An 18920-nucleotide genomic window follows, 5' to 3' on the forward strand; every position below is an offset into this window, starting at 1 on the left:
TTCGGTTTTTTTTTCAACACACTCTGTCGCTCTCTCCCCCTCTTCGCAATGATTGAAGTAGGAAGCGTAACCAACAGTCCCGGTGAAATATGAGCCCGGTGGAAAAGACCGAGGCCCCGCCTATACAATAATTAGCATTTTATCGCGTATTGAAGTATCAACACGTCGTACAAGCTAGTATCCCTGGATGAATGAAAACCGATGTTTGCTAGAAATTCACCCTCAAGAAAACGACTCAAAAGACAACGCAAATTAGATAACCAAAGGCCAGTTGGGGAGAATGAAAACATTTTGCCAGGGTGTCCTATTATATTCGCATATTTACATTAGACGTTAATTTTTCTATGCGGTACATACAAAGGAAGGCAAATAAAATTCTAATAAAATTTACATTATCGTGGTGAAAGTGTCCAACATTGCTTTGTCCTTGGCACTATCAGGCGCCCGATCTCCGTTACTCAATACGGCGTTAGACCTACCGTCAATACCGAAATTTACCACTCATAATAGTTGCACGGTGTTGGAGAGATGCCCATTGTTTTAAACAGTCGACTGGTAACATAGAAGTCAATTGAGGCAGCCCTTTTATTCGGATAATACCGAGTACATAATAAAAACTATAGTAGTATAAAACACACTCTATTCTTTCCTTTTTTTCAAACAACACAACTTAACAAGAGAACAAACCAAGCAGAGCACTTTCACTAAAGAGAACGGTGCGTAGAAAGGGTCTCCTTTCCAAACCTCCGTCACTCTTACTCTCTACCTCTGTTCGGGACTTCGCCGAAGGACAAGTAACGTATGATTTATTTCAGTCTATTTTCGGTCCAACCGAACACGCGGAGATAGTTAGCCTAAGCTCATTGCTTGTTCACCAAATGCCGATGAAGCTGGACACTTTTAAATAGACAGGTAAGTGCTTATACACAAGCTGTTTACATCGATCGCGGATATTCCAGCCAATGCTTACATATATGTGTCCCTGTGTGTATGCATGTGTGTTTGTATGTGTGACTTAAACCTGAGCGAATATTTCATTTTTAGGCAGCTAATACAAACTACAGTGGCGTCTTCGACGAATGTAAAACACCTGTAATTGTCGGGGTCATCGGTTGACGAGTTTGAACAGATAACCTGAAGTTGTCAGAATTCCGTTGTTTTTAGGGGGAAGAAATATGTCAACGTATATCAGTACTTTCTCACTGCTGTGAATGTACGCGACACATGTCTGGATATGTTAGCAGGCCGTTAATGGTCCGGTCCATTCGCGGTGAGTTTTTTACATTAACGAGGAACTCCGTGAAAAAACGTGACAACGTGTGTTTTTGTTCACTCGGGGCGTACATATTAGCAAGTTGACAGTCTTTTCTCTTCGATAATTAGATTTCGATTGCCAGGTAGCTAATGCTTTTTCCATATTCATAAGGGCATTTTTTTGCCGCCCAAATAAACTTAAGAAAGTTTACATTTCACTTTGCATGTGCTGAAGAATGTTAAAGACACCGCGGAGTTTACATACGACAGGATCGAGCATTTGGCGCGAAATATTACGAGGAATGTCAGATTTTTCCTATAGTATGGAATAGAGAACTTTATTTTGACAGACTGACAGTTCATAGACTATGATAACAGTTGTACGGGACGTGTTTTGGCTGTGCGTTCGTATTCCTTAACACCTTATGAATATTAATCTCTCTTTTCACAGCTCTACAATCAGCTTTACAGTGAATAAATATGCAGTATTGTCGAATTTGTGTGCGTTGAAGATTTACTGTACACTGGAAAGGGGGGGGGGGCTTTCCGTCGCTTGTTCATTGGAGATACGCCCTAGACAGATGAAATCGACACGTTTCACAGTATATGTAGGCCAGCGACACTTTCGATCAAGCGAGAACAAACCGAAGGCAACCTGAACTCGCTGGTTGTAACTTTACGAGCGATCGGGTCAGCGCGGCGCTTCCGCTGTGAAAGAGGTTGCATGTTACATAAGTTTTTTATTCACCGGTAAGGGCGAAGAAAGGGAAAGTTTTTTTTTAAAAAAATACATATATATAAGAGTGTGAGTGAGAAAATGTTATAGGATTTGGTTAATAGACGCTAAGGTGTTGAAGTACACCGGGATGCTTTACCCCCTACTGTGACGAAGAACAATACGCCATTACGTTGCAAAGTAGGGAAAGGTGTTGAAAACAGCAAGAGAAGAACTCTCTCCTAATTAGCATCCAAATATGGCGAAGATCGGCTCCTCCCCCGCCATAACCTCGACAAATACAGATTATAGCTAGTCAAACCTCATATGCAATTCATATAAAAAAATAGCACACAAACGTATAGGATTAAAACCCTATTGGCGTGGCGGGAAATTGCGTTGGTAATCTAGTCAATGCATGTGGAAATCACGGTGAAAATTAATAAACGACTTGTTTTAAGTGCAACCCTTTTCCCAGGTGAATATTGTGAACAACGTGATGTTTTTCTCTAACATGCTAGTACCCCCCCCCCCTTCCTCGGAAAAAAAAATCAAAATTGGTCGATCGAAATGTGGGTTACTGGAAATAAAAGTTGTGATCGTTTTTTAGAAAGGGAAATAGAACGCTTTGACGTATACCACCTTCAATCAATGGAGGGACTGACCCAAGACGAACTGAAATTCAACTTGTACAGGCATGATTCATAATCGAGAAATTGTTCGGGTGATTGGCATCTGTTCTCTGAGCCTGGCACACAATCACGCACAACGTGATACAGGCAAGCCCGGGCCCCGGTGAAAGAATATCTGAAACGCCTGACACAGGATGGTCCTCTCCGATACTGAATGATATTTTGACAGTATAAGGGACGGGAGAAGGCTCCATTGCGACGAGCGAGTCCGCACCCGGGCCCCTAAAAATGAGAATGGTCTCTCCATTGTGAACAAGCGCGACCCCAATCTGTTTGCATTAAAAGGCGGGTTTTCAAGGCTTCTTCTTTCAACTGAATGGACCGGGACTACTATAGAACTACTGGGCGAGAAAGGGGACACATTATTTGCGCCGGAAAGTCGAAACAAAACCACTGTTATCGACGGGTCATTCGGAAGAGAAAAGAATTCCGCTATATATCCAGGCGGCAACGTTCAGTGTATCTATATATTACATCCACACATAAAGTTCACTTATATTAAGGGGATGCTTTGGTCGACTGGAATTGGAGTTCATGTTGTCTACGTCATTCAATTAGCAAAAAAAAACCATAACTGAAAGTGCAATTTAAAATAAATTTGACCTGTATTGGTGAAAGAATCGACCACACATGAGCGACCACTTTTGAAGCCACATCAGCGATAGTTCATAGTCTGACTAAATCGGTAATAGAACAATCCTACGGACGATTGTACTGTGAGGAAGAAAAGACAACAGATTGTGTATTGGCATTCGGAAAAAAGCGTGTAATGTTTAGACAACAGGCCCATTCAACAGTGGCTTGAAAAGTGGCCATTGAGGTGGACTGAACTGATCAGCTTTTCAGATGGAGATACTGAACTATACGGTAAACCAACAAAATAACATTACATACCTTTTATTCAGTGGTATTACAGCGATACATTTTACAATGGAACAACAATCCCCCTCGCACGTGAGAAAACACGAAGATGAAATGGTCCGAATATTTTAATCTGAAAGAGAAACAATATTTCCATATGAAAATTTTGCGTTATGAGTATGGTGTGTACATAAGTGCGAATTTTTGTTTGAAAAAAAACTAGAGGTTAAGATAAAATTAACGGTTAAAGCCCTTGAGAAGGTTTCCTTTTGAATTGAGGCGATCAAGCAAGGGTATAAGAAATCAAATAAATACAGCTAGCCACTGAGAATTTGGGGAAAGGGTAACCATGAGTCTTTATCTTACAGTTGTTATAAATACAATCATATTTCAGCGTCTTCGTCATTTACAAACACGAAATACGTCTTTCAAAGGCAATTAAAATTAACTGCTCTGTATTTTATTGTTTTGAGTCTACTTCAACTGTTTCCGACTCCATGAATTGTTTTGGGTTTTTTTTCAGGTAAATCGTTCGATAGATGGCGTAAACTAAACCCCGTGCTAATGAGGTGTTTTGCAATTTCGTCTTCTTGTGTGTATACACAGAGAATCTTGATTATTTCCTAGATTTTATTAAAATTCAGTTTCAATTATTTGATCGTCGCACAGCTGAATAACAACAACAACAACAACAACAACAACAACAACAAACAGCCACATATGCTCTATCTCAAGTTTATTTTTTGTAAATAATGATCAGCGACAAAATTTACTGTCTTGAATTTTCTAAAAGTATAACGGGAGTCCCCTTTATTGGAGTTTTATTGTTATTTTATGATTTAGATATTGACATATTTGCTTTGCGCGGAAACGCCACCAACAGAAACCACTTGTTGAGTACGTAAGGCGTGAATTCATTATATCAATTTAGAAATTTGGATTGAACATAGGAATACACATGTAGCATGACGTATCCAGAAGTGTCTCGGATTTCTTAAGCTGTCATTTTCATAATAAGTACATATGGATTTAATATTTAATTCAAGGTCTGCGTGTCAGACGAAGGATTGTGGCTGTCAATCGTCCCAACGATATTGGCTTTCACTGATTATGAGGACGAGAGGGGAGGTGTTGAGGGCTGGAGATTAGCTAAAATGCAATAAATCCCCTTTGCTTAAGTTCTCCAAGGTAAAGGCTAGGTCATATCAGTGTTATAAAGGAGAGAAAACGAAGGATGAAAAAATGCCAGTGTGCGAATGGGAGACTGTAAGTATATACCTTTTCAGATACGCGCGTTTCTAACGTGCAGGGTGAAAGCAACATGCCCTTTGGAAAAAGACAGCCAATCAGCGAAGGGAATACAAAAACGTATGATACTCGGAACTGCCATTCAAAAAGAGAAAGAGACTGAGAGAAAAATGCGTGATGTGACAAGCAATTTTGGCAGGCGTCCGTTTTCGAACTTCGTTAATACGCACATGCCGAACTGTCACCGCAACTCGTCATTTTTTTCCCCTCGTAATACTCAGAATTTAGTCCATGCAACATACCAATTACCACGACGAGGCTGTGCGCCGCGCAGTTAAAAAAAAAGGAAAATCGAGGATTGAAGCTGACCAAAAGCAAAACTAACAACAATGGTAAAACGAATCAAACTTGTATAGCTTCACAATTTCGGGAATAGAATCAAAACATAGATGTTTATGACATTTTAAACTTTAATATTTTTGATTTTCCCGACTCGTCTGTTTAGTCTTCTTTTCATATAATAGGAAAAGTTGATTGGCGTGGTCTTTAGGCATTAATATACACACATACTTAACTGCCAAATAGAATATGTCACATTTCAATGATGCAGATTACCAACACTCGTTAAGATTTTTTTTTATCATAAAACTCTTTTCTCGAAATCCCTAAAACATATGCCTACCGTCACGTAAGTGACAGCTGAAATTAATATTCAAATTTAGACTAAAAATGGTGCTTCTATGACAAACCCATCACAGACTGTCTTAATATGAAACATCGAAACAAACCTTATCGAAATATATATATATATATATATATATATATATATATATATATATATATATTATATATATATATATATATATATATATATATACATATATATGTACGTATGTGAGTGTTTGTGTGTGTATAATATGTAAATATGTAAATTTATGTTATATAGCAAGTATGTGTATTTGTATTCAGAGAATGTTACATATAACTATGAATTGCAAATATACATTATAATACATATGTGCATATATGTGCTTTACATAACATACGTACTAATGTATGTAATAAACATATGTTTATTGCATATGTGTGATAAAATATAAACGATATATATATATATATATATATATATATATATATATATATATATATATACTTTATGCACACATATATTCATATATGTGTGTGTGCGTGTGTAACTTAAAACACACTCACGTATACATGTTACCTAAAACTTAATAAATAAATAAATAAATAATAAATAAACACAAATATTAATACAAAAAGCGTTGTCTCTTAGTGCTATATACTGTTATATACACAAATTGATAGATAGATAGAAAGTAGATAGATAGGTAGCAGATAGATAGATAGATAGATAGATAGATAGAAGAGTAAAGATACAGAGAGTTATATAGGCGTGGAAGTAATGTACACATACACATCATACACATATTCATGAAAAGAGGTTATACATTGAGAGAATTGTATATTAATTTATTCATATATATATATATATATATATATATATATATATATATATATATATATATATTATATATATATATTACATTACATATATGCAAATGTATGATATACACATATAGATATATATAGATATATGTAATAGTTATACATGATCTTATACATGTTACATATAACACGTATTAATATTTACATATACTCATTTACATATTTATACGGAGAGTCATTGTGTAAAGTTAGAATGAATATACATATACCTGTAAATATCTATATACATACATGGGGTAAATATAGAAAACACATGAACAATCACACACACAAAAATTTATACATATATTTATACATACATACATATATATATATATATATATATATATATATATATATATATATATATATATATATATATATATATATATATTTATATATAATCTGAAAGTAATATTTGTAACATTCTAACCACATGATTAAAATATTGAAAATCGCTGTCCGATCTAAGCTCAGCAAAGGTCAATTCCGGTATATAACAATGATACGGAAATATTGAAGCAGAAAGTGATGTACTATTAAATTGCAGAGTCGTTTTCCACGGTTCCTTGTCTTAATTAGCCGACGAGAAATCAACAATACTGTCTTAGGTTTTACGGCTAGTTAGCTAGATAATGTAAAACAACTTTACTTTGAACGAAATGTATACAGTTTATTGCTTTTTTCTACTATTGTTATTTCCTGAGATGGCACTTTTCCCATGACTTTATCAGTTCATGGCACTTTTCCCATGATGTTGTCAGTTTATGATGCGTGTTCCTCTTTTCCTTAGGTCTTTCTGTGTTGCAATCTCTTTCGTTTACTTCTTTGTGTTTAAAATTTCCAACCTACTTCCCATTTTCGATTCTAAAGTGTTACGCCCACTTCCTTATTTTGAAACATTTTTTCCGCAACTTTCTGTTTTTGCGATAGTTGAACTAGCTTTTTTAGCAATGGCAAGCCACGGCTGGGAACAAGGAATGTGTTCAGTTTTTTCCTCAGTTGGTTTGATGTCGGTTTTCTCCTTGGTGAAACAGAAAGCGATCTATACAAATTAAAATCCGTATTGGCCCAGAATTAATGTAAAGAAAATATTTCTTTGAGTCGTTTTTTCCCCATTGAAGGGCCGCGGCCCCTGTTTCTTATAGCCTGGCACAAGGCATTGTAGTAACAAAAGAGCGTGATATCTAGCTAGGCAAACACTACAGTGAAACAGGCTTTCAAACAAATTAGTTCCATGCAGATTTCGACAAAGGTGAATGTGGCGCAACAACGTCGGAGGAAAGAGTCCAATTTCAAACAAACAAATACTAAACAAGGGATTCGGCGTGTATGTGTGTGTATATATGTTGTGAGTAAGAAAAGGCGTAGAGTGCGGAACAACAACGGAGGGAGAAAAAAAATCCACGCGGAGATCGGGCGAGGGGAAAGAAAGGAATGCCGCGCCACACTAACTCAACTTAACAAGGACTTTTCAAAAGACAATTTGTTAGGGTTTTTAAACGCAAACTAGCCAATAACAGGAAAATTGCCCACTGAAGCATTGAGAGAAAAGTTGAGACGGTCGATGCATTCAGGGCTCTCGTGTGAAGTGGGGAAGGATTTCTTATATGTTATATACCCTTTGCCTCGACTCTCGTGTGCTCATGGCTGATGAGCTCATGTCCAATGAAGCCATAGAAATGTACATTACATGGTGCAATTAACATTACTTAAAATTTCGCATGATTCCATCTGATTTCAGTCCACATATTTTTTTTATTATTATTTCCCCCCAGACTCTTGTCATGGAGAGATAAGCGAGTGCCTTTCTTCGTCTGCTTGCTGACTATCAATGGGCATTATTCACATGGTTTGACAGGAGTTTATGCTTGAGAGTGCGCAGGAAAACGACGTGGACCGGTGACAGGGAAGAAAAGATGCACCCAAAGAGAAAAGGAACGACGCGAGAAGACGTTTTGACTACGGCAAACCAATTTGTCCCGATAACTATCCGAGGAAAAAAAGAGAGATCTTTTGTCGGGCTTGCTTGGACTAACTATGCATGCAAAAGCTTGTCCTTTGAACGAAATCGTTTTTTTTTTCTCGCACAACCCCGTTGTTCATGTTGCTATTGTTTCCATTGGGAAGCAGTCTCATCTATACGAGTTAAAACTTTGAAGTAGGATTCTCGTTGTGTGTTGCAGATTACTGTTGTTTTTGGTGTTTGAAGGGTAAAGTTTAATTTATATGCCTACGTTATTGTGTTGTATCGCTCTACGTGCACACATACTGACAAATATATTAATAACGTTGGATTTTGCTCCGAGTATCTGAGGGTATTTTTCTACCCTTCCCGAACGCTGCCTTTTTTGTTTCACTTCATCTGCTAAATCAGTCAAGTATTTAGCTGAAATTGGCATGCAAGCCTGAGACAGTAGTGAAGACAGCGTTTTGGGAATTGAGTTTGGAGGGCAACACTTTCCGCAGCAGAAGACAACCTTGTAATATCGTGTAAGCGGCTCTACCTAGGGACAAGTTAATGAAATGCCGAGCAGGCAGTTTAAGGAGACAGCGCTTAACGAAGTATATTCTGCATGTATCAACTCGAGCAAAGACAAGGGTTCTCCATCTAAACCAATGAACAACCTCATCTGAAATTGAAGGGCAACACACTTCCACTCCGGTGAAATTTACAAATTCTCGCGCGCGCGCCCTCGTCGGACCTCTATCACCGCTGACGGACAGTTGACCGTAACTTTATTAAAAGTATAAAAGATATCCGTCTTTCGCCAATTAGATAATATTACTCCGGTCCGTTGCTGCTACTTTGATCTAAATTGTCTATAATTAGTTCGGATTTGAGTGTTATACGCCATAATTTGCCAAGCAAGTGGCTGCGATTGGGAGAAACTGTGAGCCGTACATACACTGGCGATTTTAAGCTGATGTATTTTGACATATGCAGTCATTCCTATAGTTTAGGCCTGACTTAAAATAAACAGCCCGCAGGAGCTTATCCCAATCAATGCCTTCTTATTCTTGCCTTTTCTGTCTCTCTCCTTTGTTTTTTCACTTCTCTTTCTCATTTTGCCGACACTGTTAGTAATAAGCGAGTCCCCCTCCTTTTTTTCCTTACCGATTTCAACGGCGCCAAAACAAAAGAGATCCGACTCATTATATTCTGCAAAGAAGAGACGAGGTGTGTATAAACCTATGATACTTTGATTCTACGATTCAGTGAACACATGGTCTACTGCCTCTCTAACAATGCACTCGGAGCAGAGTCGTCGCTATCCGTAACGTATTGTCTCTCAGCTGCATCAAAATTCTCTTCAGCGCCTTGAAAATATCTCCAAGAAGCATAAAAGTCATAAATGAAGTACATGGGATCCCTAAATTGTATATATATTTAAAAATATCTTCGAAGAAATACGGATAGGGTGCCGTTATACAAAAATTGCTTACGTATATATTCTTGTAGCTATTTGTTTATGACTTGGCGATCATTACACTCAAGCTTTTCCTTTATCTATGCATGCGTGAAGTGGGGAAAATAAGACAAGTGCGCATGATAATTACAGCTGACTTGAAAAAAACGGCGCGTACGGTTTAGAGATTTCCCATTTCCAATCCCGAAACATTCGCACGCACGCAAGCGTAGAAACAAAAAAAGAAGAGAAGAGAGAGAGAAGTATGCCATTTTCAAACGCTCTGAATCTGAATCTCAGGGGGATTAATTAAGCCCGAGAGGTAAACTCGACAATACTCGTTAAGAACCCGAAAACAACGATGTCGCGCTCAGGAAAGCGGGCATGTCCATGAAAACAGTTGAGCGATTAAGAGGAGGCAATCACAGTGAAAACACCGACCCTATCTCGGTTTAATACAGTGTTTGGGCGTCGCGAGTAGCCGTTGTGAGACAATTCGACAATCAATTAGGCGTCATCTACAGTTGTTAACGAGGCAAAATAGTAGCCCCGAGCGTGGAAGTGAAACTCCGAGGTTCCTTCTAGGCGAATCTACGCTAGTCTGTATTGATCGTTTGATTTCAGTTGTGAGCATCGATACGACGCGAGTTAAACCGTAAAATACGTGGAAATCAGCTCCGAGCGAGATTTCGATTTTTAACTACACGTATCTATTACGAGCGAGAGAAATATCTCGCCGTCTCGACTCTTTTTAATATCAGAAACGAGCCAAGGCCCTGAGTTGAAACCACTTAAAACAATGCAGTTACCAGGCTTCGTTTACCGCTTAATTTCTCAATTTATTCCAATTCTCTGGAGGAAAGTCGGCATTGCTGTCACGCAAGAGGCTGTCTGCATCGTCTGCAGATGTCGAAACAGTATTTTTTTTTTCAAAATCACTCTCTTCCCTTCATATCACAGCAGCGAATAAAATATGTGACCGTTCCTTGTTACACGCCGTAATTCGATCTTTACGCTAGAATTCACTGTAAGATATTTAGGTAAGCTGCCTAGATGCTTTGTGCTTCCTAGGTGAGACACAGAGATATAAAGAGAATGAAAAATGGGAGAAAAAATGGAAGCTGTAATGATAGCTAGGTGCGCTCAGAACAGAACGCGTGTGTTTATCCTGAACACCCTCTATGCGTAATTGTTGAAATTGCCGTCTTTAGACAAACGTAAAAAACGACATCATTAATGGTCGCAGCGCTGCGGCGCGTCCCTCCCTGCGCTGCAGCGGGCGAACGAAACGTCGAAATTTCGGTCAATGAAACACCGCAGAAAAAAATGGGGAAAATAAAATCGCGAATATGCACTCTCTCTTGAAGGCTAGCTCGAATCTTCAAATGCGGGGGATGGGATGAACGAAATGGCAGCAAGGCACACGACACATTCTCCTTCACAGACTCCAAACTTACTGGCCTCTAACTCTGGTAATGAATTGGATTTGTACAATTACCAAGCTGTAGTTAGGGAATTCTTTTTTTTTGCTCCATTCTCATTCTCAGATAATGCCGCTCGCTCTCCAGTCTCAATCAACAATTCTTCCACGTTACAAATCTTGTGTTACACGATACTGTGAAAGACAAGGGGTTTTGATATTTCATTTGTCACCGCCAAGCGCGAATGCTCTCACGTCTTTTAATGTTTTCGGCTTTCCCATTATAAACACGGATTATCATGTCATAAATATTTACATGTATATTTCTTTCCCTTGATTGTTTTTGAAGGAGAGGTAATAAAATTTAAGCGACAGTGATCTTCGAGGGTTTTATTTACTTATCTGGAGTGAACTACCGTGTTCTATTCTGTGTGTAGGCCACAGCTGACACGCGCGCCATCTCCATTTCAGACAGTCTCTTTCTTGGCATTCAGTCGCAAAGAAAGGGCTGCCGAACAAACACGAGAATAAAACCGAGGGATATATAAAGAAAAGGTATCAAAACAACTCGAACGTCTGGAGTTTATACAAACCAGGGCAGAGTAAACGAAAAAATATGTACTAGTGTTGCAACTAGAACGTATAGAGATAGCCTATCCGTTGCGCCATACTGTCAACCCAGCAAGCCACCTCGGGAGAGTATCTCTTCGCGCCCGAACGATATTTGCGTAATGTAATAGGCAGGAACGGGAGTTGGAACCAAGATTGGCCAGATCTGCACACAATAGGTAACTGATGACCAGACTGCTTTTCGCAATGCTGGTCAGTTTGTTGAAGATACAACACGTGCCATTGCTTCGACATGCCTGGGGGAACTCTGTCACGTTAGAAACAACCTGGGAAAACCAGACAAAATGGCGTTATATTCTTCATATATACGTTCATGTCACAACCTCGCACAGTGTTATATTTTTATCCTTTCCTTTACGTTTGCACTTAGAGGCCAGATTTAAGAACAGAACATGAATATGAAGTCTGTGCTTCGTCAAAAGCAACTACTCGAGTCTGTCAGACAACTTTCGAATGCAGTGGTATGTGCCCCCTTTTTTTCCAAGCGACTAAAAATAGTAGGTAGGTAAATAAACTCGGCAGTGAAAGGGAAAAAATATTACAGCGAGACACTTCTGTCGTACACGCAAGCCTCAGCATTGAGTTTGCACAGGTTTGCGGTCAGCCGATAGGTTTGTGAGTTGAGTAGGAAACCTAATCTGGTAGCCTCTACTGAAAGTGGATTTGGATGACGTGTCTTCAGACAAGCCCAAAACACGTGCACAGCGATGCCTTGCACAAACATATACTAGTGTTTCAGAGCTACCAAGGTATGCTGGCCAGGTAGATTGGTCGCATAAGGTCCCCGCAACTGATCCCTTTGTTTGCCGACCACTTTTTGGACTATCATATGGCCCGATCACCGGGGCAGCGGATACGCTTCGTGCGGCCTGGGCGGTCCCCTCTACCCTAAAACATGCCCGCTTCGGCGAGTGGCAAATTTCAAGTTACCTGAGTGTGCGGCCAGGTATATCGCGCGGTTCAGCTAACTCGTCCGTCGGTCCACTCAAGCAAACGCCACACACGTACGATAAACACACGGGTAATGCAATGCGACTAGGATTCGATTTCACGGAGGGGAAGTGAAAGCAAACCATGCATCAAAGCGTTGCAAAAATATTTTTAATTTCACTTTTCGTCCCTTGCCAAACACAATGACAAGCTTTCTGTCGGTCGACGAATGTTTTTTTTTCCAAATTCCAGCGCCAAAATCCAGACGACAGACACACAGACATAAAATGTCAAATTTGAAGGGCGTTCCCCTACAGATTTAGATAAATTCAAACAAGATTTACGACTGAGTTTTAAAAGTCAGAAAATGCCAGTCAAATTGATTTTAAAACATATAACAACATTTTAAGGTCAACCTTTCGAAAGGATCATAAAACCCCAGCCAGGGATAGTCGTTTACATTTTAATCGAACCACCAGAATCCACATCCCATAAAAATAAAACAAAATGCAATGCGTTTGTTTTCTATACATTTTTCATTTTCTGCTTTGTGTTAACTTCTCCCTTATATACCATGGTTTCTATTTTTAAGTGCAGTTGCTGATCATTTAATATAATGTCTAACTGGTCATCTTCCCTCGGAATGTCTCACACATCGGGTTAAGCAATAGTCACGCGGAAATTCAATCCCATAGAAAACTGACGTATCAACCCTCTATTCTCGGCAAAATAATGGGTTATACACAAAGAGTCTCTTTGGAAAAGTTTTCAGAATTCGCCTGGAGCCGACAGTACACATTTCGAACCTCGTACTATATGTATACATCTCGCGAATTTTTCGATTTTATTTCGGTAGCAATCGGGTTACGACTTATAACCTTTACGCTAACAGTGCAATGAAAATACAGTTCATTCAAAATTGTCCGTTTTTTAATCAGGCTAAATTGTCGGGTTTTTGAATCAGACTAACTGTGATCTGCGTCACATGCTATAACCTAAACAAATTCTCTAGCACTGACGACCTTTTAAAATGTTTAAAGATTTACTAAAAATTGCAGGCACAGGCACAAATGTGCCGACATGCCTGTACATTGAGGTCGATTTTGTCAATTATTTTTTCGGTGGTATTTCATTTCCTTGCACTTCTAGAAATATTTTTAAGGGGGAATATGAGGGGGAGAAAACATTCTATGTAAACATCGTATCGTTGATTTCACAACAGAAATGACTACCCGACATGTAACCATGTCGTTCACTGTTCAGCCATTTTAATTCCGGGAGAAAATTATTCCCAAAGCTCGTACGTATTTAATTTTACCGCATCGTTCTATTGTTTTGTGATTGTCTCTATTGTTAGGCAATGTCAATCGACATGTTCTATAAATACATCGTCGTGTACCGGGCTTACGCTCAAAAAGCGTAGCATACTGTACGCTCGCATAAGAACAAGGGATAGGTTGTGGATGAACCGCGATGCATTGTATAGCCTGGATTTCCCCTCGTCCTCTAATCTCAGTTCGTGCCGAGATTTCCCGGTGTGTCCCAATATACCGATTTCGTCGCCGATCCAAATTGATTCCATCCATATCCCAGTTGATTCCATCCATATCCCAGTTGATTCCCGTGCCTATCAAGACTCATCCACGTCCATTCCATGTCGATTTCACGCCTCCGTGCCCCGATTCTCTCGTCGGCTATCCCCCGAGATTTCAACAATATTGCGTGAACGATCCTTCGGTTGAGTGGAATCTTAGCTTCGCCAATCACACCCAACCCCCATGGTAATATTAAAAAGAAAAAAACATGGATCCAAACACCGCAAACTACACAGCAGGCGAGCAGTGCTTGTAATGATGTATCTAAATATATGTTGAAACTGACTCGGTAACGTCACCTTATGCCCTGATGAATTACAGCAAAATGAACCGATAATTTCAAGGGGATGGACACTCATAATGTTTTGCTTTAGGACCATTTAATGCCGTCATAGCCATATTTCCCCGGGACTACTCAAAAATTATGGCATTTTTATGCAATTTTAGGTTATTTTAAAAGTTGCAACGCCCGATTAATAATTCCCAAGAATGTCAGTGAAGGACGGCGGCGAATAAATTTTTACAATACAGAGTCTGTATATGTGCATTAGGCCTTGGCAGCCGGCCTTGATTTTGCCTGTGAACTTTAGGTATCATCGCCATACATGATCTGATAATATACGGCCTCTCGTGATGTAATAAAGACAATCAACGTCAGATTATCTAAAATGTAACAAACTCGACAAAAATAATAAATATAACATTTTTGCATTTTATGACTGACACTTTTTTACCACGTGTAGCGAATTTCTACAACAAGCGGCGAGAAGCATGAATTGCTGGTTTTATTTTTCATGAAGTAGATCTTCCGAAGTGCTTTGAAGCTGGAAATCTATCTAAATGGAGACATTTCTGTGGCTCAGCCGAAGAACCTCCATCAGTACCAAACGATAATTTCGGATGCGCAGATGTCAATGATATGGATGGGCAGAGTGTATGAAAAAGTTCCGTCAACTATGGTTGCTGCGATGCTGTGTTGAGAGTTCGTTTGGAACTGTGCAACGACTCGAAACTATGGGTTGTGTGGTGTAACAAAAAAAACCTGGAACATCAGCAAACTATTTGGTATTTTCTTCAAGTACAAACACGGCAACGCGTCAGAGACTCTCAATACAAATTATGGGTTACAGAACAAACTAAAAAAACCAGATCATTCATAAACAGAAATTCTCATTGAAAGCCATTGTTGTCCGACATTATTCATTGACTCTCGAAGAAGTGCTCAAACCGGTTACAAAGAATCACCCAGGCCAATAAAAACGGAGGTGTTCAGTCATATTGATGCCATGTAAGTGTAGTCGAACACAATCAAACGGTGGCTGCCAGTCCAACCTCTCATTCCACGCAGTCACGACGTCGGTGAGTTGTCCCGATTTTCCGCATGGTTTCATAATAATACACACTCGTATTTTTTGTGTGTAATATCGGGGGTGTTGGAGACCGTATGCGCCCGTACCCCCTGTGATCGAACGAATCTTCCGATTGCAACTAAAAAAGCAAAAAAAAGTTGCCTGTCGCCGCTGGTGTAGTGATCACCACTGAAACGACTTAATGACGGTCTTGCACTCAGCATGAAGATATAAAGAATAGCATCCAGATCGATAATTGACTAAATATTTCAGCGATAAATACTTGAAGTCTCGGTATCAGATACCCCTTTTTTGATGATCGGGGGCGGGTTTTCCCTTTCAAGAACGCCGAGCTATTGCCCGGAGTCTTCGCTAATTCAACCAATTTGCGACAAAACCACTGGGGGAGGGAGCTGTCTGGTGCTGTATTGGGCAGGAAGCTCATTTTCAATAAGTTTCTAAGCGTGTGTTTTGCCACCAAAAGAAATGTTTGAGCAGATGAAGGGTTAGCTAATATCAACATATTGCTGGGGATATCTTTTAGCACGCCATCGTGTGGTCGCTGCATTCGGCAGTTGGAATCTCTCTATGATGATTGTAGAGGCAAAGATATGATGATGACGCAAATTTTGTAGCTGTTTAATAGATTGGAAAAATAAGTCAAAATCTAAACTCTTTTTAATTCACTTTGAGCAATTTCTCAAACCAACATAGATTGGTTCATTGCGACAAAATCATAATTGTTTTCTCTTCCTCTAAAATAATTATTTCTCTCATCCAGTGTTCAAAGTTGATTTCTTAACTTGGCGGGAGTCGACGCAGACGACAAAATGTGGTCATGATTTCTCAGTGAATCAGAATGTTTCTCTAACCGTACTCAGAACTCTTCCCTTCAAAGACATGAGAAAATCAGGCGTTCACCTATGCAGTTCACCGATTTCGGAAAAAGCATCCGATTAAAACTAAATTTAGTCATAGACTCTGGCGAGGGAGACACGAATGACAAAAAAATAGGTTTTGAGTTTTTCAGGGTGATGCAGGAACCGTTTGATGTTTGTGTGACCATGTGTTGGGTGAGGAAAAGTGCGTATATGAAGAAAGGGATGTAATCAAAATGCAGTTGCTCACTGGATGGAACACAGCTGCCGGGTGGATGAAACTCGGAATCAGTAATTGGGCCTTTCCATTTTGGACGTGTGACTTTATTTTCTACGACTTCCGACTCTGAGAAGGGACACATGGAATCCAGGTGTTTTCTGTGGAGGGGACTTCTGTCGTCATGTGGGGAGCTGAATGGTGTGTATGTGTGCTTGCCTTCTGCCAGCATTTTGAAGCTCTCGGGGCCACGCCAAGCGTAACTGACATGAGCAAATTGTAGACTGGCTGACACCGATATACAGTCCCTGGTACACGGTTCACTTCATGACCATTGTGTTCGTCTATGTAGGTCATTAGTGGATGCGTGGTGGAGGAAAGAGTCAGGAAATACGAGCAATTGGCCGGCATGGAGACAACTACCTGGCCACTCAATGGGAAAAGTTGTACCGCCATCAACACAGGGAAGCGCTCAATGGATACACTAAATGGGAAGACAGTGGAAAGAACAGGAAAACCATATGCATCTACTAAATTTAATATCATATTTCCAAGTTGAACAGGGCCTCGTCAAATCCAGGAAGAGTCCCCTTGAGTTTTGTCAGACTGACCGATCCTGGCTTACATATACTTAACGTGCGACATAACTGAACCATCAGACGACAAAAGAACCCTTAAATCAGCTCAGAATACGATGATTACAGTACTATGCATGTAGGAAGTGTTCGGATACAGCCGCCGTAACGTTTTGAGTTCGTCCTGAATACCTAAACATGTATTTCATCATTGACACTGATATAAAAAAATCTTGGGAAAGGCGCGTAAAAGAATACATGAAGAAGATTTCAAACTCCCGGCATTAGGCTAATTATTTGAATAAGGGTTCTGAATGTTCAGGGACACTAACGAGCTCAAGTGGTGAGACTACCTTGGCACATCACCTACAATAGGGTGGTTTGTTTTGCGATCATGGTCGATCTTCGAAAAAAGGGAACTGTCGTATTTATTGGCGGTAGAATTGTGGCAATGAATATGACAGTGGATCGAAAACAAATAAATAACACAAGGCTAAACAATAATGCAATGCTGGTATCCTTCCCTTCAGGCAAAGAATGAACACTCGTCCCAGAGAACGACCTATTGTTTTGGCGCTCGACCATTAACGACAGTTCTTTCCCGCCATAAACTTTTCAAATAAAGAGAAAAATATGTGACTTTTTGGTCAATTTTGAACCCATTCTGTTCAGACATTGTTAAGTAATATATAAATCACATACTTTAAGTCTTGAGTACTCTTGTACTGCATTGGGAATGAAACTAACCAACAGACTAGTTCTCAACATGAAAAAAACTTAGTGTACAACAACGCATTGACACTATATTCCGTTGTCGCATTCAACTTCTATTCTTCAGAAAAGGATGAAGAAAAGGATGAAAAAGTTGGAAATATTCAGAAAAATATCATGAAAGATTAAAGACTACCCGCAAAGACGAAAGTTTGGTACAGGGAAGTTTTATATATGAGAAAAGCGCAGAGTTTTGAAGCTCCGAAGAGATTTTCTGACAAAACAAAGTCCATTCAAAGTTCGATAATTGGAGACTCGGTAATTGATAAATGTTTGTCAGTAAGACGAACAGAAAGCGAGAAACACTTTGATACAGAGGGAGTTAATTTTGATGTCTGGCAGTATCGTTTCTGGCTGTCGATATCATAATAATTGCCCTTCTTAATATCCTGTCACCCCTTAACAATTTGGTTCAACTTTATAAATATTTATTCAGTCTCCTAAAATTTTCATCTAAATTTTATTACGGCGCTTTAGTATATGCCCGCGTTGTGTTTGCTCTTTCGAAAAAATGGCCAAGAGTATGTCTTATTGCTGACGTAATGCTGTACCACCAGCAACCGTTATGGCAATGATGGTACGTTTCGCATTAAGAAGTTTCGGCTCTGTTGCGGTACCATTAAAAATGCGATAAAGCGCCATAAAAAGCAATTATTTTTACTTGTGTTATGGTGATGCTTTGAACCAAAATGCCGAAATAATGATTAATACTGGTTTCAACGACTTTGTAACATCACTTCAGCGGCCACAAGGACTTATAAAGAACTCTTTGCACGACAAACATGTATTTCCCGAAGCGTTCCACCCTTAAAGCCCCTAATAATTGTTTTTTTTAAAAATCATATCGATTTTTGAAAGCAGGTTTA

At 39.4% G+C, this 18920-nt stretch overlaps 1 protein-coding gene and 1 long non-coding RNA gene across 12 annotated transcripts in view; one reads left to right on the top strand and one right to left on the bottom strand.

The window, feature by feature from the left end:
* LOC139118453 (transcription factor Sox-3-like) overlaps positions 1-18920 on the bottom strand; it is a 127429-nt gene that overhangs the window by 31230 nt on the left and 77279 nt on the right. For all 10 annotated transcript variants that reach the window (XR_011548730.1, XR_011548724.1, XR_011548727.1 and 7 more), the window contains one exon: positions 3556-3655. The gene's annotated coding sequence lies outside the window, so the exon portion shown is untranslated. The remainder of the gene's footprint in view (positions 1-3555; positions 3656-18920) is intronic.
* On the top strand, positions 382-18358 carry LOC139118455 (uncharacterized). 2 transcript variants are annotated; one of them, XR_011548731.1, is made up of 3 exons: positions 620-912; positions 8058-15623; positions 16644-18358. It is a non-coding gene; the product is annotated as an uncharacterized lncRNA (long non-coding RNA). The 2 variants fall into 2 exon arrangements; XR_011548732.1 differs by lacking the exon at positions 16644-18358 and having other exon boundaries at positions 382-912; positions 8058-9287.

This window comes from Ptychodera flava, chromosome 19, assembly GCF_041260155.1.
Source record: "Ptychodera flava strain L36383 chromosome 19, AS_Pfla_20210202, whole genome shotgun sequence".
Lineage (NCBI taxonomy): Eukaryota > Metazoa > Hemichordata > Enteropneusta > Ptychoderidae > Ptychodera > Ptychodera flava.